Below are 21,377 nucleotides of genomic sequence, written 5' to 3'. Positions count from 1 at the left end.
CGGGCAAGTGAGAGATGCAGCTTTCCATGAGGTGAGAACTAGTAAAGCACTACTGAAGAGATAAAAATATATTTTCAACATTTTTCAGTCAATCTTCCCTCTCTTCTCTTCTTTTGGGAATTCCTAGGAAAACTAAACCGGTTGCCTGAACATTTAATAGCGGAGTTGGGGCTACCACACGTCGATTTCCAGGCCAGTCACTTTTCCATTAACAAAGGATATCACAAACAGCGGCAAAGAGGGAATAATGGATGGACAGAGTCCTTCTTTCAGTTGAAAGAAATGTGAGTCAAGTTCCCTTTTTTGTGTTTGATTAAGTTGAATTTATTTCTCTGTATCCCACTCTCCCTTCCTTCTGTTCTCATCAGTCTGCTTTCTTTCCTTTCTCTCTCTCCTTTTTCTTCCTTCTTCCCTTTCTCCTTACCTCTCTCTCTTTCTTCCTTCCCCCCTTTCTTCCTTCTTTCCTTCCTACTCCCTATTGCCAATACAGTAATGCCAGAAGCAGAAGATGAATCAGAAGAAACACGTTGTGCTAATTTCAGCTCTACATAGAGCAAACTCTTCTACAAATTCCACAAAGCCACTTGGAGATCTATTTTGAGACAATCTAGACCACAGCAATATAGTAAAGCTATTTTTCAACAGCGATAGAAAGGTTGCTACTGAAATTTTGTTGGAAAAAAAAATATTCATTACATATGACTCTTTGGCACATTGCAGGAGATTTAGTATCCTTGGCTTCTGACCCTAAATGCCAATGACGCCCTTAAGTCCCGTGACAACATGAAAAGTCCTACATGTTTTAAAACACCAAGTAGTAGGGTGACTATATGCCTTACTAAAGATCAGTGCTTCAAAACTAAAGGTTTGAATCTGTGTTCAGATTTTACCATCTGATGGCCATTTAAAAACAAAACCCAAAGCAATTTTTTCTTCTACCTTAAAAAGAAAGTTCATCTTTATAGAGCTCGTACGAAGTTCAATGTGTCAATGTTTGTGAAAACATTCTTTTTTAATTTCAAAAGGTTATACAGATATGAGATGTAATTCTCATTTTCCCTAAACTTTGAATATAGCCTTACATTGTTGTTACCTACTTTTTGAATAACCGAAGTGATGCTAAACAAAGAGTAAGCTCCAGTTTCCCTCTAGAGAACTGTTACACAAGGAATCTACCATGTTGTGTAGACACAACTCACTTTGTTGGTTTCCAACTGTGTCCTTCAGAGCTGAGACCAGCTTTCTTCTGAAAGGTGGGCAAAAGTTGGATGAGACACTAAAACCCCACGCTTCTCACCTCTACTTGAAACCGAGTGGTTCTGCGCTAACTTTTTTTCATAGTGAACTTTTCTTATCTTGGAACATAAGATTTTGTAGCTTAAAAAGTTCTCACAAATATATTTATGGAGCACATATTTTATATTTTTTCTGATTATAGTACAGCCTAATTATAAAAAGAAATGGGGATATAATTTTGTTCTCCGTGTGTAGGAAAATCCTCCATAACCTCAAGTCTAAAAATAATCGCTGTTGAAATTTGGCCTATATTCTTCCAGAGCTTTTCATGTGGGCATGTGCTTATATAAAAGAGATTGCACTCTGAATACTTCCTAATGGAAAGTTTATATCTTGCCACATCTGTGTATAGTCTATTTCACTCATTTTTATAATTTTATAGTGTATAATTTTCTTTCTTTGCAGCTATTTTATTTGCATTTAATACTTGATAGCACATATAATTTGCATAGTACAGTTCTGCATCACATATACTAATTGATCAATAAAAGACTTGTTGAGAGAATAGAAAGACAAAGAAGCCGTCCTTGTCCTTTGAATAAAGAAAAGTGTGTAAAAAAGCTAATACAATTATGGCTATTAACAAATCTATTCTTATTAATAATTGAAAACCACATGTATAAGACATTTTGTATTTTCAGAGTGACTTCACACATGTGATCTGTTTCAGTCTTCAAAACTACCTGTGTGGTTTGCAGAGTAAATGTTGCTGCACTCATTTTACACATGGGGAGCTGAGATTGTGAAAGAAAGTGGAAGTGAGACATATGGAGCTATACCTCAGACATTTAGACTGCTTGTAAAAGCAAACATGCCAGTGCAATCACGAGAATGTACCCGTTAGGGGAAAAAAAAATTGTCAGCTGCCATTTTGTTTTGATATTAAGGAGTAATGAAAAAAAAACACCCTGAAATTTAGAAATGCTAAAGTGCCGGGGTGCCTGTGTGGCTCAGTGGTTAAGGATCCGGCTTCGGCTCAGCTCGTGATCTGAATGGGTTTGAGCCCCACATCAGGCTCTGTGCTGACAGCTCAGGGCCTGGAGCCTGCTTCGGATTCTGTGTCTCCCTCACTCTCTCCGCCCCTCCCCGGCTCACACTGTGTCCCTCTATATCTCTCAAAAATAAATAAACATTAAAAAAATGTTTTTAAATATGGAAGTCCCACGTATGATCAAAGTCAGGTTTTTTTTCTAGTAAATTGTGAAACAGTTGCAAACATACCTATAGACACACCATATTTAAAATACACAATTCAAAGGGGCATCTCACTTAAGGTTAGGAAACATAATGCAGCTAGTTAATATTTGTTATGCTCATAAAAATGGATCAATCAATATTGAAGCATTCATATGTGCTATCTGTTTTAATCCTTACTGCAAACGTAAGAGACAGTTAGTATTGTCTTCTCTGATTTACAGATGAGGAGACTGAAGCTCAGAAAGATGACATTTGTCCCGGGTCATTTGGTTAATAAAGAATTGTTTGTCTAATTCTCGACTCCTGGAATTAACTACTATTCTATGCTGCTTCTCAATAACAAAATACTGCAAATTATGGATATATTTAATTCCATAATAGAGTTCTTCATAGAGATTCTAAGGAAATCTGAGAATGACGTGCCAGCATCATAAATTTTTATTTTCATTGGAACATAAAGGAGATAAAGAAGAAAACAAACTAACCCCCAAAAAACCCCTCTCAATGATAAAAGAAAAAAAAAATTCCATCAATGCAATCACAAAAGTTTATTTAGTATTTACTTTCCGCTAAGTACCTTAGTAATGCAAATATTGTTCTAGTGAGAACCCTATACTTAAGGAATCTTTGTCTCATGCATGATGTTGAAGCTCTAACAGGTTTGGTCACTGACCACTTGTGCTGTCTTTATGGGCGTACTTCCCAGTTTTTCACATGTCCAAGCCAGGAGGGTGGTTTCTAGGTCTTCAAGGTCTGTGCAGATTTTTGTGTTTGTCATGGGCCGTCCTGTCTCAGTGACTGAACATGGACTGCAGGGAGTGCATTATTCCATTTTTATTTTTATTACTTTGTAGGGAGAAACCTTCCTCTTGAATCCATCTTTTTCATTTTTATTTCTTTAAGCCTCATTCCATTTCCTTCATTTTTTTTTGTATTGTTCTATGCATTTTGTTGTTAGAAAGTTGGCCACGAGACAGGCAAGTTCAGCTTTATGTGAAACTTCTTATTTAATACAAGTCAGAAAAAAAAAAAGCAGACTTTTTTTTCTGTCATTTTTCATGAGTGGACTGCAGGACTTTCTAGGGAGTATTTCTTGAAATGCCAAACCAGATGTTGTAAAATGTCTTCTACCAGTGCTAAAACCTTTTCTCCTCAAACCTCTTAAACTTTAATAGCACAAATATATCATATTAACGCCCAGACTGCTACATTAAGGTAACATTAGTGTTCTTGAGTTACACCCTCCATGATCTAGTAAATTCTGAGAAGCTTCCATTCTTGGTTTTGAGCATCAACAAGCAGTATTATGCAGTATTTAAGGTTTAAAAAGGTGGATATTCAACACAGGAAATAATTTATAGTCACCAATAGGCACTGACAGCTTGGGTCCAACAAGGTTATACATTATGTATTTCAACAATTGTCAGGAATATTTATTGAGAACCCATTGTGTGTAGATTGGTGGACTTCATGTTCTGTGGGGCACACAAAATAAAATAGATGGTGGGGACCTTTACCCTTAACAAACTAGTGTTTTTAGAAAGAATCCATAAATCAGTTGGAGATTATGTTAGATGACTTCTGACATTTTTTCCAAATAAACTTCTAATAGTCTTATAGTGTCCTCTTTCTATATATTTCAATTTAATTCCATATGACCAAGAAAAGATTTGAGGTGGTTTATCACAAGGGCTCATTTATTTAGTCTAGGGGACTTAAAAATAAATGGGTAATTGTAACAGGAAGTTGAGACAAGATGGTTACTTAAATGCAGCACTAAATTATACTTACTTTTATTTATGGGAGTGATACCTAAAAGTCTTAGCAGTCTACACGGGGGCAGGAAGAAGAAACAGAAAGAAAGCAGCTTTCTAAGACTTTCCCATCAAAGACCAAGTTGACTATTGTTTTGAGAAAAAGAACTCAGTATTTCAATCTATTTTGTGCAATACGATCTGACTTAAATCAGGAAAAAAAAAACATTTTCCAGAGTTAAAAAAAACCCTGTAAATTTAATAATAGAGGAGGGGAAAGTGGAAACATGATGATTTATATCCATTGTGAATTTACTATGTCCTTAGTTGTGGAACAAATGATTGGAAGTTGGGTGGCTAGAACGGTCTTAAAGCTGTATTTGCTTCAAAAGCACATTGTTGTACCTCAATAATTTGTTGCAGATTAATGTGCTGACCAAGAGTTATAAAGATACACCTTTCAGTCTTTGTAAGATGCTCAAAAGCAAACATGTTCCATACCGAGAATTATCATCAGGATTGATTTGGAAAGGCTGCTTTTGTAAGGTAGAGAGGTAGGTTCCAGTGGCGGAGCTGGGGATGAGGGGTAAAGCCCATCTGTGGCCTCTCTTGTGGCAATATCCCCATTTAAATCATTCTTCTGGTACATAAAGAGAAGTATTAGTTCTTTGGAGTAGACACTTGGCATTGAATTTTACACACGATTTATAGATGGGTATTAATTTAAGGCATTTTGAGGGACATAATAGAAAATACCTGTAACAAGGATTTTGCAGAAGATATAAATGCATTTTTTGTAGTGTTCCTTTTTTTCAGTAAGCTTCAAAAGGGTTCAGGATAAGGCATCACATTGTACTTCAATTAAACAATATCTGTGCATTCCTTTTAAATCTGAGAAAATCCAGAAAAATGAATTCTTAAGTCCAATAATACCTAGTCCAGTGATGTAATTATTGGGCCAATGTCTAATCTTTGTTTTGTTTTGTTTTAAATAGTGGAAGGAGAAAGGAAAAAACAGACTTTTGAGTAGGTGTGCCAGGTGATGGGCAAAGTGTTTTCCAATCCATCTTCTCATTTGATCTTATTTTGTCCACATATCATTAGAAGAAAGTTTCACTCTTTCATCTTTTTTAGATCTTTTACAGGTTCGGAGAAGTTAAGTGACTTTCCCTAGAAGAGATGATGTCATGAATAATACCTATATTAGAGTTTGATTCCAAATCCACAGGACTTTAAAAGCCAGGCACTTTTCTGCTGCAGTGTGGCTTATCTTGGTATCAAAAATGTTCTCCTTTTAAATGTCCTGTGACATCTACCTTTCAATATAATACTGGCTTTATTTATTTAGTTCCTCATTATAGATTGTAAGCCCTTTTGAATAAAGACTCTATCTCACTGTCAGGTTCTTGTCTCCTATAATTTCTATTCCAATGCACATACCATATTATGTAACCCCATTTCTAACCTGATGCATATATAACATAATGTAGCCTCTGTCCACAAGGAGTCTTTCCTCTTTCCTAATTTAAGAAAATCCAGATGTGATTTTTCTAAGAGAGACTTGTTAACATTTATTTGTTGAAAACAAGTTTAGACAGAGAAAATTGTACAGGAACAATTATAAATCAATGTGTCAACCAGTTTAAATTTAAAGTAGTTGGAACAAGTCACTTTAGTGCTGAAGGAAAGGCTTCATGAAATAAATACATTTCATGCCAGGTTTTGAATGAGTAGATGAAAATGGATTGCCAGAGGATGTGGGAATTAAATCTGATGACTTCAGATTCAGCTCTGAAGTTATGGAAGGACTGATTCATGTTTTAAAAAAGAGAAAAACAGCTATAGGGCTCACTTTGACAACCAGGAGGAATCAGACAGTTAGTAACAATGATAACAGTCGTTACAGCTTTCTGAACCCCCCCTGTGCGTCAGACACGATGAGGCGCCCTTTGCAAACCAGGTTTTACTTATCCTTCAAAACAAACCAAGAGGTTAATTTTTTGTATTCTCATTTTAAAAACAGAAAAAAAATTGAAAGGTAAAGTCTACATTTTTCTGTCCAAGTTTCAATAATTACTAAATGGTAGAGGCATGCTTTCCTTGTCTTTTCTTTTTTTTTTTGAGTATACTGGACACACAATGTTACAGTAGTTGCCAGTGTACAACATAGTGATTCGACTTCTCTGTACCTTATGCTGTGCTCACCGCAAGTATAGCTACCAACTGTAACCATACAACACTATTACAACACCACTGACTATATTCTCATGCTGTGCCTTTTATACCCATGACTTACTCATTCCGTAACCAGAAGTCTGTATCTTCTGGTTTCCTTCACCCATTTTCTACATCCTCACACCTCCCTCTCCTCTGGCAACTATTAGTTTGTTCCCTGCATCTATAGGTTTGATTCTGCTTCTTGTTTGTTTATATATATTTTTTAGATTCCACATGTGTGTGAGATCATATGTTATTTGCTTTCTCAGTCTAACTTATTTCACGTAGCATAATACCCTCCAGGTCCATCCATATTGTCTCAAATGGCATGGTCTTATATTTTTTATGGCTGCATAATATTCCTGTGTGTGTGTGTGTGTGTACCACATCTTCCTTATTCATTTGTATATCAATGGATACTTATGTTGCTTCCATATTACAAGCAGGATTTAAGAGTAGGTCTATTTGACCTCAATATCAAAACTCTTTTCTTGGGAAGGAATGTCATATTGTGAGTGAGATGCTGGATCTGTAGCACTGTCTGGATTTGAATTTCAGTCTGCTCTTACATGTGATTTTCTCCCTCTCAAAGCTTCTGTTTTCTCATTTTATAAGTTTAAGATATCGGGAAGATTAAAATGAGGTAATCAGTATGTATGTGTCAGGTGCTGCCTAGCACAAAGCATGCAATCAATAAATACTACTTATGGTGATGATGATGGTGATGTTGATTATGACATTGATGATAATGAATTTACTAACTATATGTTAATACTTATATCCCCAGTATTTTTACTTTATTCAATTATCTTTTTTTTCTTTAATTAGGCTTCATTCCCAGCACGCACCACAATGTGGGTCTTGTACGAACAACCCTATGATCAAGACCTCAGCTGAAGTCAAGAGTCAGATGCTTAACCAACTGAGCTACCAAGGCGTCCCATCTATCCTGAGTATCTGGCACCAAGTTTGGACTATTTTTTATTCCCTTCACATAGAACAGAGTTAAACATACAGAGAGAGCTAAGTTAACTGTATATTCAGTAAATGAGCACTGAGAGGGTGTAAGAAAGTTATGTCTTGTTTGTGTTTTATTCTAATCTCTCTAAACAGTATGCCCACAGCTTGAGAACCTCCTGATATGCCCATTTGGGGTAGAAGTCCCATGAATAATACTATTTATGTTTGAAAGGAAACTTTGCCAGATATTGTAAATTTAGAATAATTAATGTAAGGGACCACCTGGGTGGCACAGTCAGTTAAGTGTCCAACTCTTGATTACAGTTTGTGAGTTCAAGCCCTGCATCAGGCTCCATACTGGGTGTGCAGACTGATTAAGGTTTGCTTTCTCCCTCTCTTTCTCTCCTTCTCTCACTCATTCTCTCCCTCACTCTCTCAAATAAAAACAAACCAAAAAAAAAACACAAAAAACTCCAAAAAACAAAAAGAAAGAAGAAGAATTGCTATAGTACTCATCTTCACTAGGAGCATAGATACTTAATAAATTTCTACCAGAAAAAGAACGAGAAAGTGACTTACTGGGTTCATGGAGAAACTCTTCCTTCAGATATTTGGCAGGAAAATGGAAGTAGTTGGGGGAGCTGATATTCAGAGGAAAGAGGAATTATTCATTAAATCCTTTCAGAAAATTCATTTGGCAGAACTTTTTGGAAGAATTTTGTTGCTATTCCTTTGTGAGTCTTGCTAATAACTCTTCTAAACTTACGTGACTTCATGAAAACCATTGGCTTCGTAACTTCTCTCAAGAGAAGACTGTGAATTTTTTTTTGGAGAATAAAAACAATAACAAAGGTTTTAGGTAAAATCAGAGCAATTTTGCCAAATGAACTTGCATATTTGAGATTAAACAGTCCCTGTTCTAAATGCCAAAGAGACTAGGGAAACACCCATAGCTTGGCCCTTGCCTGTAGTGCTAAAGAGAGACTCTTATAAATTAGGTAACAAATGGCCATTTGCTGGAAATTAGGATGGTTTCTCGGTATGTCTGTTGCTCCTACTGTCACTCCCTGTTTCTCTGAAGAATTCTCCAGATGTCTAAATGCTGTGTAAGCTGGCTTAATGCCAAGTTTAGTGGACAAATCTACGTTTTCATCTTTCTTCCCTCCCTTCCTCGACTCTGTGGCTCTCCCTCTCTCTCTATCTCTCATTTTAGGTCCTCTGCTCCTCCACCCACCACCTCTCTCCCTTCCCTCTGGTTTACAATTACAAACACCATGAAGCCTTGCTTTGCCCAAAGCATAATGATAGATTTGGAGCAAACAGGGGTAAGTGTCACCTAGCTCTGTTCTCAATGGCCTCATTGCCTGGACAGGAAGACAATGATTAAGCAAGGAGGTAGAAGGGGAATATCAGGGTAAAGTCCCTAAAAAAGTTGTACGAGAAGCAAATGGCATTCCAGAGAGAGGCAAGAGACAAAACAAGTCAGCTTACGTGTTGACAGAAATGCAAGACAGTTCACCCTAAGAATATGCCTTCAGCAAAACTGCTATTGCTTCACATTCTGTTTTATCTTTTTTCCTGTGGTCATGGGGTGTCCAAGTGGTATTAAATATGGATGCAGCCTGTTCTCCTTAATTTGACTTCTGTACTCATTGTATTTGACCTCTCCATGACTTTTAACATACACGATCACCAACTGCACCTGTAAATGTTTGTACTGTTGACTTTCAGGACACCATACTCTCCTGCTTCCATCCATTTCCTCTTTCTCAATCTCTTTTGCTGGATCTTTGTTCTCATCCCTCTTACATCTTACATTTTTTAAAACTCCAGAGCTCCTTCTCCAGACCGCTTTTCCATCTACTTCTAGTAGTGTCTGCCTAGTACATCATCTTGGTGCTGTTTTCCAGCTTCAAGGCTAAAGATAATACTCTGATATATCTAGTCCAGACTTCATATCTATAATGTCTTGTTTCTGTTTTATTTTCCCTCCAAATACTTAATACTTTCTAACGTACTATGGAGGAATTATTTTACTTATTTTCTAGGTCCTTCTACTTAAATGTAAGCTTTACAGGAATGCTGCTTTTGGTTACTCACTCACTACTTTTCCCAGGGCCGGGGAAGAACGCCTGCTCAGAGAGGCACGCAGCAATTGTTTTCTTTTGACTTGGGGCTGCGTGGGAAGAGCCAGAATTCTTCAAGACACACAAATTTTCTATCCAACTTTTACAAGTCCAAGAGTTGAATAAGATTGACCGCATTACAAGGGCAATCAGTGTAATTCATAGTCACAGCTGTCACGCGGGCCATAATGAACTTAAACGTCAAGATCGTTTTTTTTTAGGTTTTGTTTTAAATCACTTGATTTTCTAATACAGAGTTGCATTTGAGGAGGGCTCCCCATAACTTTACCAGCACTTATTGGACTTGAGAAACTGGCCTTCCATTTCCTTTTTGAACATTCACTTATTTCACATTTTGAAGGTACCATATACTTAATCCACAATAACATTCTAGAATATGAATTAAGGCAGCAGATGTGTATGCAACTCACAGTGGCAAAACTTTATTTTTTTAAATTCTTTACAATGGTTGACTACTGTCATTGTAGATGATGTATTAGATGGGAATTTATATACAGAATTGAGATGGTATGTGTGAACAGAAGTCATGCTTACTTCAGTTCATCCAGAATTCTTCACCTCACTTTTGCTTCAAGAAGTTCTATTACCCAGGATGTAACTCATTTGTGTGCACAGCGAATAGAGCAGCCCTTCTCTACCAGTTCATAATTTAGCCAGAGGGACCCCAGATTGATTCTCAGCTGTTAGCCAAACAGAACAGAATAGCTCAGTAGGGCCAGATGTGAGAGTTGTGTTGGTTTTCTTGCCTGTTTTTCTTTCTTCTTTCCTTTCCTTTTTCTAAGTATTATTATTACCATGAGTTATCCACCTGAAATCCAGGGAGAACTAGCAAAGGGTCCTTTACTCAACAATGAAAAGGACACATGACTGGTAAAGGGGTTCAAAAAATCACACTCAGAATCCAGATGTTGAAACTGCCACCCAAGCACCCCTCTCCACCCATTACCAAAAGAAACAGCAACACAAACCAATAGCAAACAAAAGCCTTGAAAGAATAAACAAGTGCCACGCCCTTGCAAGGTTTATCTTCCTTGCTTTTTTAACAGCCAGTCTACAACCCCTCATTATATTTTCTAAACTCTTTTCTTGGAAGAAAATTATTTTTAATGTTGCATTTTTTAAGGTTATTTATTTTGAGAGTGACAGAGAGTGCAAGTGGGGGAGGGGCAGAGAGACAGGGGGAGAGAGAGTCCCAAGCAAGCTCCGCACTGTCAGTATAGAGCCTGACACAGGGCTCGAACCCACAAACTGCGAGATCATGACCTGAGCCAAAACCAAGAGTTGGATGCTTAACCAACTGAGCCACCCAGGGGCCCCTAATGTTGCATATTAAAAAAGATCTTAAAGGTACTCCACCATGGCTAAGTTTTAGAATCACATTTTACACTATCACAGAATTAGAATCTATTTGTGAATATCGTCTAAAAAGGCAAATTCTTAAATCATCCTCTTCGGAAAACTGGAAATGAATAGCCACACTATAAGTAGTTAAGTGGAAATGAAGTAAATAAGGATAGAGGAATAATTGCTGCCTTTAGGTTATTTCATGCTTGTAACTCCCCGTGAGACTGAAAATATTCTCTTTTTAAGTTTTATCATATTGTAAAGCATGTCTTTTGAAACAGCAGCAGAATTTAACATGTCAAACCTTTTATTATATTCTCTTGTCTATATATTTCAATGGATCCTGAGCTTCTGTTCTACCAAATGTAATTATTCATCACCTCGTGATTTATTTATTATTGCTATTTTACACTATCTCAGACGCTTGAAAGTTTGAGACAAGTACTTCATTCTTAAAAGAGTCTGAAAGCCTTCAGCTTGCTTTTGAAGTGGTCTTTTGGGCTAGTCCATCGGATACTTGTTCAGTATCTTATGTATTACTTTCATGACCTGACCTCAGTTCCTTTGTAAATTACAAACAAACAAAAACCATCAACTGGGAATAACAATTAAAACCCTCTCTGTCAGTTATAGCCCCGAGGCAAGGGAACAAGAAACTTTCAAGAATAAAATAGCTTAGATCCATTTCCTTCCTACTCAGAGAGATTTCTTAACAGAGACATCCTGGGTTTTTTTTGTTTGTTTGTTTGTTTGTTTTGTTTTGTTTTTTGGCCTTGGCTCTGGCAAGAGATCCCATCCCTCACCTCCATCTCCCAGACTGGAGTTTATCACATTTATTACCTTGCTAAGTGTTTTCTTTCCAGATTATACAGCACCTAGTTCAATGTCACATACAATTTTATACAATATTATACAATACTGTATTGTATAATACAATATTATAAATACTGAGTTTGGCTTTCCAGGTTCACAGGACATGCATTCATATTCTGTCTACCTCAGTTGGTGACCAGGTCTAGAAAAAACAGTCAAGCTTGAATACATAGTTTCTGCTATATTTGGACATTATCTTTTAGATAACTTCCTTTCAATAAGTCTTAAGAGAAAACAAAAATGGAACACTACTGACTGTACTGAAATTGATTTGAGGTGCATTCTAAGCTCAGAAAGTTTTACATTAAAAATAAAGGAATAAGGTAATTGTTGATAAACTGTGTAATTTATCACACAAAATTGCTTTGCTTCTCCTTATTTTTTTTTCCTTCTTTTATTCTCTTACTCTAGGAATCATGTCTTCCTTTACTGTAACTTATGCCCTGTCAGTAGGGATGCCTAAAGCTATTTAGAAAGCAAAACTTGGATAAAATTTACTCCCCTTATGTTTATATTTTGAAAAAAAGAAAAAGGAAAATTTCAAGACTTGTTGCTGTCCCTCAAACATGATTCTCAGCCACTAAGAAATCATTTATGATGAAAAATAAAAAAAGGAAGATAAAATGAACTTTTAGAATTTGAGGTGAAGGCTATCCACCTTGGAATTTATAGACCGGAGCATACCTTGAGAAGAAACATTTTTATGGCTTTTGAGATTTATGATCTACTGGTACATTGAAAATAATTGGCCGTGAGAATTCACAGGAAGCTACTTGTATAGCACCCACTAGGTGAGCTCATTTTATTTAAGACATAAATTTCATTGAAAAAATTACTGAAAGCTGATGAAAAGCCTCACCTTTTGGGGGGGGGGGAAGCAAAACCAAATAACACAAAATTCTCTCGGAAACTCTGATGATCCCAGAGAAAGGTAACGCAATTTTTCAGAATCACATAGACAAATGTCTTTAAGCTAGTGCTACGAAATGGACAATGAAGACACAGTCTTGTTCAAAGCCAATGTTCAAGCCCAGGAAATTGCAACAGAAAACCACAAAATTCTCAAAAGAAAGAGATTAATATGTAGTTTCTTAAAGTGAATTTTGAAGTTCTTTGAAATAAATGGCGTAACTGCTAGGAAAATATATGTCTACCTGTACAGACAGTACTTGCTATAACTCACTACTACATTCAAAAAGTATTTTATTACCACATAATTGGTTGTTACTTGACTTTATTTCATGATTGGTACAGGTATAAATACAGATAGGAGTATAGATGTATATATAATGATAAAACTATAGTAACTGATCTGTAAACAGGCGCCTGGGTGACTCAGGCAGTTAAGAGTCCAACTTTGGCTCAGGTCATGATCTCACTGCTCCTGAGCTCCAGCCCGGCCTCAGGCTCTGTGCTGACAGCTCTCGCAGCTTGGAACTTGGACCTTAGAGCTTGGAACTGGGAGCCTGGAGCCTGCTTCAGGACTGTCTCCAACTCTCTGCCCTCCCCTCAAGTATGTATATAAATGTTAAAAAAAAAAAATTGATCTGTAAAACCCTTCTTTGTTCCTCAACACCACAGTGTATCCAAATTTCCCACATTGTATGGGAGAATAATGCCCTGGGGATACTTTAGCCACAAATTAAGTAGTACTCTTTTAAAGCCTGGGTGATGAATAACAATGTATTTTATTTAGCACAATAAATGTTTCTAGCCATAGCTTTAAAAAATAGCTTGATTCACCCTTACAGGTGCAAACATGAAAAAGAAGGAAAAGAAGTCGACTAGCTCTACCTCACTCTGGTCAAGATCTCAGCCTGGTGCCTGGAATGATTCAGTTGGTAAGGATTGCTGATTCCTAGACATGTGCATTCTGCTTTAACCAAATTTATTGTTTTTTTGGTTGCTCAGAGACGTAAAGGAAATTTCCAGGAACGTGTTCCTTTCTTCATTTCTCCCTGCACTCCAGAAGGCATGCATTTGTACTGCCCCAGGTAGTGAAGAGAATCAGATCCATTATCTAGTTCACCTTCTCTTGGTTGTGTGAAGTGCAAATTAGGTGTTGCATTCACAGCAGCAGAGTATATATGCTGTTGGAAATTTCTAATCATACCCACTGTATTTTGTCTTTGCAATATTAGTCACCATTAAGATAGAATCAAGCTTAACTGAGTATTTTTTTTGTAAGACTAACATTAGCATTTGTTTTTTGTTGTTACATCATGAGTAGGTGTCTTCTACTTTAGAAATTTAGATCTATTTAAAAAAAGAAATCTATATCTAGTCCAATTAAGGAAAAGTTTTAATAACTTTTCTTAAGAGAGCAAGGAGGAAAAACAGAGTGGATGTGTTTTTTCAACATTTTTGTTAACACTTATTCATTTTTGTGAGACAGAAAGAGCAGGAGCAGAGGGGAAGCAGAGGGAGAGGGAGACAGAGAATCCAAAGCCGACTGTAGGCTCCGTCTAAGCTGTCAGCACAGAGCCTGAGGTGGAGCTTGAACTCATGAACCATGGGTATCATGATCTGAGCCAAAGTCTGATGCTTAACTGAGTCACCCAAACACCCTTTTTTTTTAATTACTCTTCTTGCAAAGCAATCTTTCAGCTTTCCAAATGGTGCATCCTTTTGAGAAGGAGTGAGCACTAAGCAAGAAATGTGGGTAGAGAGCAACAGAAGTGAGCATCACATCAAAGGAAAACCAGTTAAATGGAGGAAACCTTCAGGCAGGAACACTGAATTGTTTATACAGATGTATTTTTCTTTATTAAGCCTTGTGTGCCTCGGATGTGAATTCTTATCCTTAAGAGTTTGTTAAGTTCAAGGAGCATAGGGCACAGAACTGATGTTCCCAAATGGATTATCTTTCCATTTTTCTATCTAGATTCACTGACGTTGACATTTCTGCCAGTCAATCAGATGAAGTGGCTATGGAGGTGAAACATAAAGCACTAACACTTCTTTCTTCTTGTTGTTAAATGCAAAATAACTAGAATGTACTTATTCAAATGAGTGTTTTGCTTCAAAGTACTTGTCTTGTAAAATTCTAACTTACTCTAGTAACATCTAGTCACTTACTCTTAACTTTTTAGCTATGTTAAGGACACCGTTAGCTGAGTATCAGCCTTGATACTGAAATTATGCTAACATTAAAAGAGTGGAGATAAAGGGTGTTCTTAGAATTAATTGGCTCATATTGGAGATGCTTAAATAATCACTCATGTAAAAACATACATTTAATTGACGTTTTGTTTGTGTATGTTTTCTTTTTTTTTAAATAGTTTATTGTCAAGTTGGTTTCCATATAACACCCAGGGCTCATCCCCACAAGTGCCCTCCTCCATGCCCATCACCCCTCTTCCCCCCCCCCCCACCCCCATCAGTCCTCAGTTTGTTCTCAGCATTCAAGAGTCTCTCATGGTTTACCTCCCTCCCTCTCCCCCACTATTTTTCCCCTTCTTCGCCCCCATGGTCCTCCATTAAGTTCTTCCTAAATCCTCTTATACATGCAAACATATGGTATCTGTCCTCTGCCTGACTTATTTCTCTCAGCATAACACCCTCAAGGTCCATCCATGTTGCTACACATGGCCAGATTTCATTCTTTCTCATTGCCACGTAGTATTCCATTGTATAGATAAACCACATCTTCTTGAGGATGTGGAGAAATGGGCATCCTCCTACACTGTTGGTGGGAATGTAAATTGGTGCAGCCCCTCTGGAAAACAGTGTGGAGATTCCTCAAAAAATTAACAGTAGAACTCCCCTATGACTCAGCAATAGCACTGCTAGGAATTTACCTAAAGGGATACAGGAGAGCTGATGTATAGGGGCACATGCACCCCAATGTTCATAGCAGCACTCTCAACAATAGTTTGTGTATGTTTTCAATAGACTTTGTGTTTTAATGAGAAAAAAAATCATCAGGATTTATTTTTTTAATTTTTTTAATTTTTATTTTTTTCTTACATAGTTTATTGTCAACTTGGTTTCCATATAATCATCAGGATTTAAAGTTAGAAGGCCGGGGGTGCCTGGGTGGCTTAGTCGGTTAAGTGTCTGACTTTCGCTTAGGTCATAATTTCACGGTTCGTGGGTTCGAGCCCCGCGTCAGGCTCAGTGCTGACTGCCAGCTCAGAGCCTGGAGCCTGTTTCAGTCTGTGTCTCATGCTCTCTCTAACCCTCCCCTGCTCATGCTGTCTCTCTCTCTCTGTCTCCTAGAAATAAATAAACATTTAAAAACAAAATAAAGTTAGAAGGCCTGAGGAGAAATGTTTTAGAATGAGCAGGACCAAAGGCAAAGAGATGTCTTGGGTAAAAATATCCTGTACCATTGCCGATAGGATGCATGTATGGGGCTGGAGAAGTGTCTTGCCGGCATATTGTGAAAAGACTATTCATGTAACATTTTCTCAACTATAAAATGAGAGTATCATTTTCCCACTTTGCTGGAATAACCGGAGGACTTAAAAGAAAAGATGTATGGGTAAATGTTTTATAAAATGAGAGATGCAAATATAGGCTTAATACTTCCAAAGTATAAAAACAGTAGTCAATAGATTGTAGAACATATGATCCAAAGAGAGCCAATGTAGGTGTGTTAAGGTCTAAGAGAGGAAGCTTGGACTGGGAATGAGGGCCAGGGTCATAGACAGGGAATGGAGAGGAGCGTTTGACTGGGATGAATGCCTGTGAGAAGCCTCCGAGGACCACCGAGCTTGTTTATTTCACTGAACGTCAATCAGCAGCTCATGTAGCATGGTGCAGATCTGTTCTAGAGATTTCCCTAGCAGATACACGTAAGCTTTGAAATGCTAATTTCTTCTCTAGTTTATATTGTAGAATGTAATTTCCTGTAACCTTCTAACCATTTGACTCTCAGTAGGGAAGTGTGAACCCCACATAGTCACTAGCGGATCAACTTTGTTCCGAAAAGACCACAGAAGCACCATTTCTTCTTTATCGATAGTAATATTCTGTTCTTTGTTATCATCATTTAAATATACATGATCTAAAATAAGTATAACTTGCTTTCTCCTTTGGGGAATGTAATGTGTATTTGACTCTGACTCTGCTATTTATCAGCTATTGAAAGATGGATAAGTTGAACTTTTTGTGCCTCAATTTTTGTGGGGTTTCTTTTGTGGAAAATGAAGATGAAAGTTATTCCTTTCTTATAGACTGCTCTATTGATTAATTGCGGTAATTCTGTTAAAGTTCTTAGTGCAGTATCTGGATCATAGTCATCAATCAGAAAAAGTTATATTATTACACATCATGATAATTCTAATAACACTTGCTCCAGATCTACTGCGGGTGATATTTTATACAAACTCATATGGAACTGGTTATATAGATGGAACAATAATGAACACAACTTTCTTAATGGAATGGCTATCAAAGATGTTCTCATTATTCTATCTCACCAAAATGTAGATTCTGACCAGAATAAATAGCTGGGAAATTGTGAAAGTGACCAAACTTGTTTTATAGACTAGGATTGCTCAGCATCTTTTGTGAGTTCCTTGTGATTTGTAGATTTAGATGTACTGGTCTTTGAATCTCAGCTGGCTACAGTCCACTTACTGCCTGTGATATGACACAGTCATAGACTCTGAAGCCATGAAAAGGAGGCCAGCAAGACTGAGGCACTTTGCCCATATTGCTGGAATTTTTCACCTTATTTACTAAAATAAGTATATACAGAAAAACAAATGTAAAAAAATACTACCCATAATTGGGAAAAAGGAAATTCTTTCTAAGCAGTACTAAAAAACCTCCAAAAACTTCACAGAAAGTATTGACAGGTTTATATGCCTCATTATACCTTAATGAGGTTCAGAAAGACAAAAGTCAAATGACAGACTGTATTAATGTCACTTTTGACAAAAATTCAACCAAAACACTATGAGATATACTACTTATTAAATTGGTAAAATTTAAAAGGAAAAATAGAAGTCACTACTTTAAAAAATGACCATTGGTGATCATGTCTGTTTACTTCCCTTTACTCCTGGGCTGAAGGTCATGCATTTGCTATAATAAACAAGTGAGGTTAGGAATGAAACAACACAGAACACATTAATTTTGTTTGTTTTATTTATTTATTTTTTCATTTGAGAGAAAGAAAGTACATGAGTGGGGAGAGAGGCAGAGCAAGACAGAGGATCTCATGTGAGTGTGGAACCCAATATGGGGCTTGATCCCATGACTGTGGGATCATGACCTGAGTTGAAATTAAGAGTTAGACACTTAACCAACTAAGCCATGCAGGTGCCTCCAAATTGTATTCAGTTTTTTGAAAATAATATTGTATTGGAGACTTTTTGTTTTATATTTTATTTTTTTAAAATTCTTTTAAAGTTTATTTATTTTGAGAGAGGGAGAGATACAATGTATGGGGGGATGAGAAGAGAGAGAGAGTCCCAAGCAGGATCCCTGATGTGGGGTTTGAACTCATGAACCAAACCATGAGATCATGACCTGAGCCGAAATCAAGAGTTGGACACTCAACCAACTGAGCCACCCAGGCACCCATGTATTGGAGATTTAAAGCCTCACAAAGATCTTATTTCACAATACTTTGAAGTCATAGACTAAACAGAGAAAGGATGATGGAAGTTAGTGGAAAGAGCATTTTTAATAAAAATAAAGAATAATACACAGTTTTTTTGCAAATTTTTTTCATTAGAAAAGGAAGACTTAATTATTTTAAGAAAATAAATAAAAATCAGATACTATAGAAATAAAGTAAAAAAAAAAATCAACTCTAATCCCATCACCTAAATGTAACTTCTATATTTTTTACTTTTTATCCTTCAAAATATACATGGACATGTATCTCTAAGTAAATGAAACTGATTTGTTTCATATTGTTTTATAACCTTTCATCCAATAACTCCCCGTAAAAGTTTTTGTGTCACAGACTATAAGTCTTCATAATTTTAATGGTTGTATATGATCCCATTATTTGAACATAACATACATTATTTAGTTAACTTTTTTTGATGGATATTTGAATTTATTCTTAAAGAGTTGCTCTTCAAAATTAGATCTGATAGGCTTCTAAGGACTTAAGCACTCCATCAATGAAAGATATTTAAGAGAGAATGAAGGAATTAATTTTAAGGCAGCAATATGACTTGATCAACACTGAAATTTTGTTTTTACTCCAAAATTTTATAATTCTAGAAGTGTTGAGCTGAAATTGCATCCCCCTCCCAAATTCACATTTTTTCCAATGTGACCCTTTTAGGAAGTAGGATCTTGGCAGATATAATTAGTTGAGGGCCTACTGGAGTAGGATGAGATCTGAATACACTGTGTCTGGTGTCCTTACAGGAAGAGGAAAATGCACACTGACACACAGACATGAAGAAAGAATACCATATGAGGATGGACGCGAAGATTGCAGTGAATCATCTATAAGACAAGAAAACCAAGGATTGGCAGTAACACCAGAAGTTAGGAGAGAAGCATAAAACAGATCCTCCCCTACAGCCTTCAAAGAAAGCATGGCTCCATGATACCTGGATTTCTAACCTCTGGAACTTTTGAGAGAATACATTTCTGTTGTTTTAAGACCCCCAGTTTGTGGTAATTTGTTATGGCAGCCTCAGGAAACTAATATGCTAGATAAATTTTCATATATTGGCTATGAAATGGGGGTATTTCATATTACTAAAGTATTATGTTCAAGGAAGTTATGTCCAGCTGATATAAGCTTCTGGAATAGAATTCTAGGCAGATAGGGAAATATAACATGGTTCTAGTATAAAATTCTGTTTGTTTGTGGGCCCTGGGAATTTGGAGAAGAGTGGGTAGTAAAAAGAAGACAAGTGTAAAATCTGGGGTAGGAGCTACAGTACAGTCCCTTCATGGGCATCCTTGACTTGATGCATCTTGAGGAGCATTTCATTACTCTTTCCCTAAGGGTTGACACTGAGCTGTAAACTGTACCAGGTGAACACAGTGCACTGGGCTCTGGGCTAGGTATCACTCCAATCACTAGTGTCTTTTGGAGCTGCTTGCCACAGAAGAGTGGTGCTCTAACAGCAAACAAGCCATGTTGTTAGATAAGGGAAAGTCAAGTAAACCAAGTCGAGCCAATCAGATGAACTGTTCTGAGAATCTGTACATGACAGAGAGACAGAGTTGGAAGCTGAGACTTGTGACACAGTCCAAGAGGCAAAGGCCACTAACCTCACTGCTCCAATGCAATTTGTGGCCTGGACATTTCCCTAGGCCTAAATTTATCACTTGAACTCAGATTCTAGGAGCTACCTTCTCATCCTCCAATAAACAGCCTTTTTTACCGCAGCTACCTTGTGTTGGTGTATCAATCAGTTACTGTTGTATAACAAACAATATAGGGGTGCCTGAGTGGCTTAGTTGGTTAAGCTTCCGACTTTGGCTCAGGTCATGATCTCGTGGTTCCTGCATTCAAGCCCCACATCAGGCTGTGTGCTGACAGCTCCGAGCCTGGAGCCTGCTTCAGATTCTGTGTGTGTATCTCTCTCTGCTCCTCAACTGCTCATGCTCTGTCTCTGTCTCAAAAAGAAATAAACATTAAAAATATATATATAATATCTTAGAAACAAATAACAATCAGCATTATTGATCTCAGGAGTATGCAAATTAGCCAGGGGGTATAGCCAGGGGTAATCCAATCTTGGCTAGGCATGGCTTCAGGTATTTGGTGTTTCCTCACATTTCTCCTCCTGGGATCATCATGTTATGAGGCACATTCATCCCATAGAAATAGCAGAGAGCAAGAGAACAAATGAGACAAGGAAAGTTCCTTGAGGTTTAGTGTGCAAGCATGCTGACCCTTTCTCAACCTGTTGGCCAAAGCAAGTCCTGTAGGCCAACTGGGGGAAGTACCTCCCTTCCACAGTAAAAAGACACTCCAGTGTCATCCAACGAAGCCCATAGATATAGAGAGGAATGAAGAATTGGATTGACTTCCTGTTATTGCAACTAAAAGCGATTTTAATTAATATAAATTCATGTCACTTTCCATTATAAATCAGTCAGAGTTTGTAGTATATCTAAGGTATGTCAGAGTCTATATCATGTCAAAGTTTATATAATGTCTAAAGGCATCTTGTAAATTAAAAAAAAAGAAAGAAAAGGAAAAAAATTTTAAATAAAAAACAAAAAATCCAATGTGCTTTCTGTACCATGATGTCCAGGATGGGTGACAGTTCACCTTTGTCTCTTCCCCACTGAAGTGAGGAGATGAATCTCGCTTTTCTTCAAAATGTTTATTTTTCATAAAAGAAAAAAATATGTACTGCTGGTTACTCTTAGTTCTTCCCACAATTTAGCATTTCAAACATTTGGAATTGGTTTGGCTAAGAGGGGAAAAAAAAGTTTAAAAATGTTCGCTGGCAATGTTCTAACATATTATAAAACAAACAAAACCAAATCCCTGGCCACCCATGCCGGGGGTTGCTGCCTGAGTCTGCGTGATCAGTCAAAACCCTCTTGTAAGGACTGTACATATTTCTTTGGAAAATCTGAGCTGGGGGGACAGCAAAGATGCCACATGCTGATATCTGAGCTTTTGCCACTATCTGCTCAATCT

The 21,377-nt window shown here is 37.1% G+C and overlaps 1 long non-coding RNA gene across 1 annotated transcript in view; it reads left to right on the top strand.

Moving 5' to 3' along the window:
- The window catches only part of LOC144229743 (uncharacterized), a 50,970-nt gene extending 31,522 nt beyond the window's left edge, over nucleotides 1-19,448 (top strand). The window contains exons 3-5 of the long non-coding RNA XR_013334586.1: nucleotides 128-284; nucleotides 13,540-13,629; nucleotides 19,130-19,448. This is a non-coding gene — a long non-coding RNA (uncharacterized LOC144229743). The remainder of the gene's footprint in view (nucleotides 1-127; nucleotides 285-13,539; nucleotides 13,630-19,129) is intronic.
- Nucleotides 19,449-21,377: the final 1,929 nt, after the last annotated feature.

The sequence above is a fragment of the Crocuta crocuta genome, unplaced genomic scaffold, assembly GCF_008692635.1.
Source record: "Crocuta crocuta isolate KB4526 unplaced genomic scaffold, BGI_CrCroc_1.0 scaffold264, whole genome shotgun sequence".
NCBI classification, from domain to species: Eukaryota; Metazoa; Chordata; class Mammalia; order Carnivora; family Hyaenidae; genus Crocuta; species Crocuta crocuta.
The sequence above is the reverse complement of the archived record's forward strand: the minus strand, read 5'-3'. Positions and strand labels throughout refer to the sequence as shown.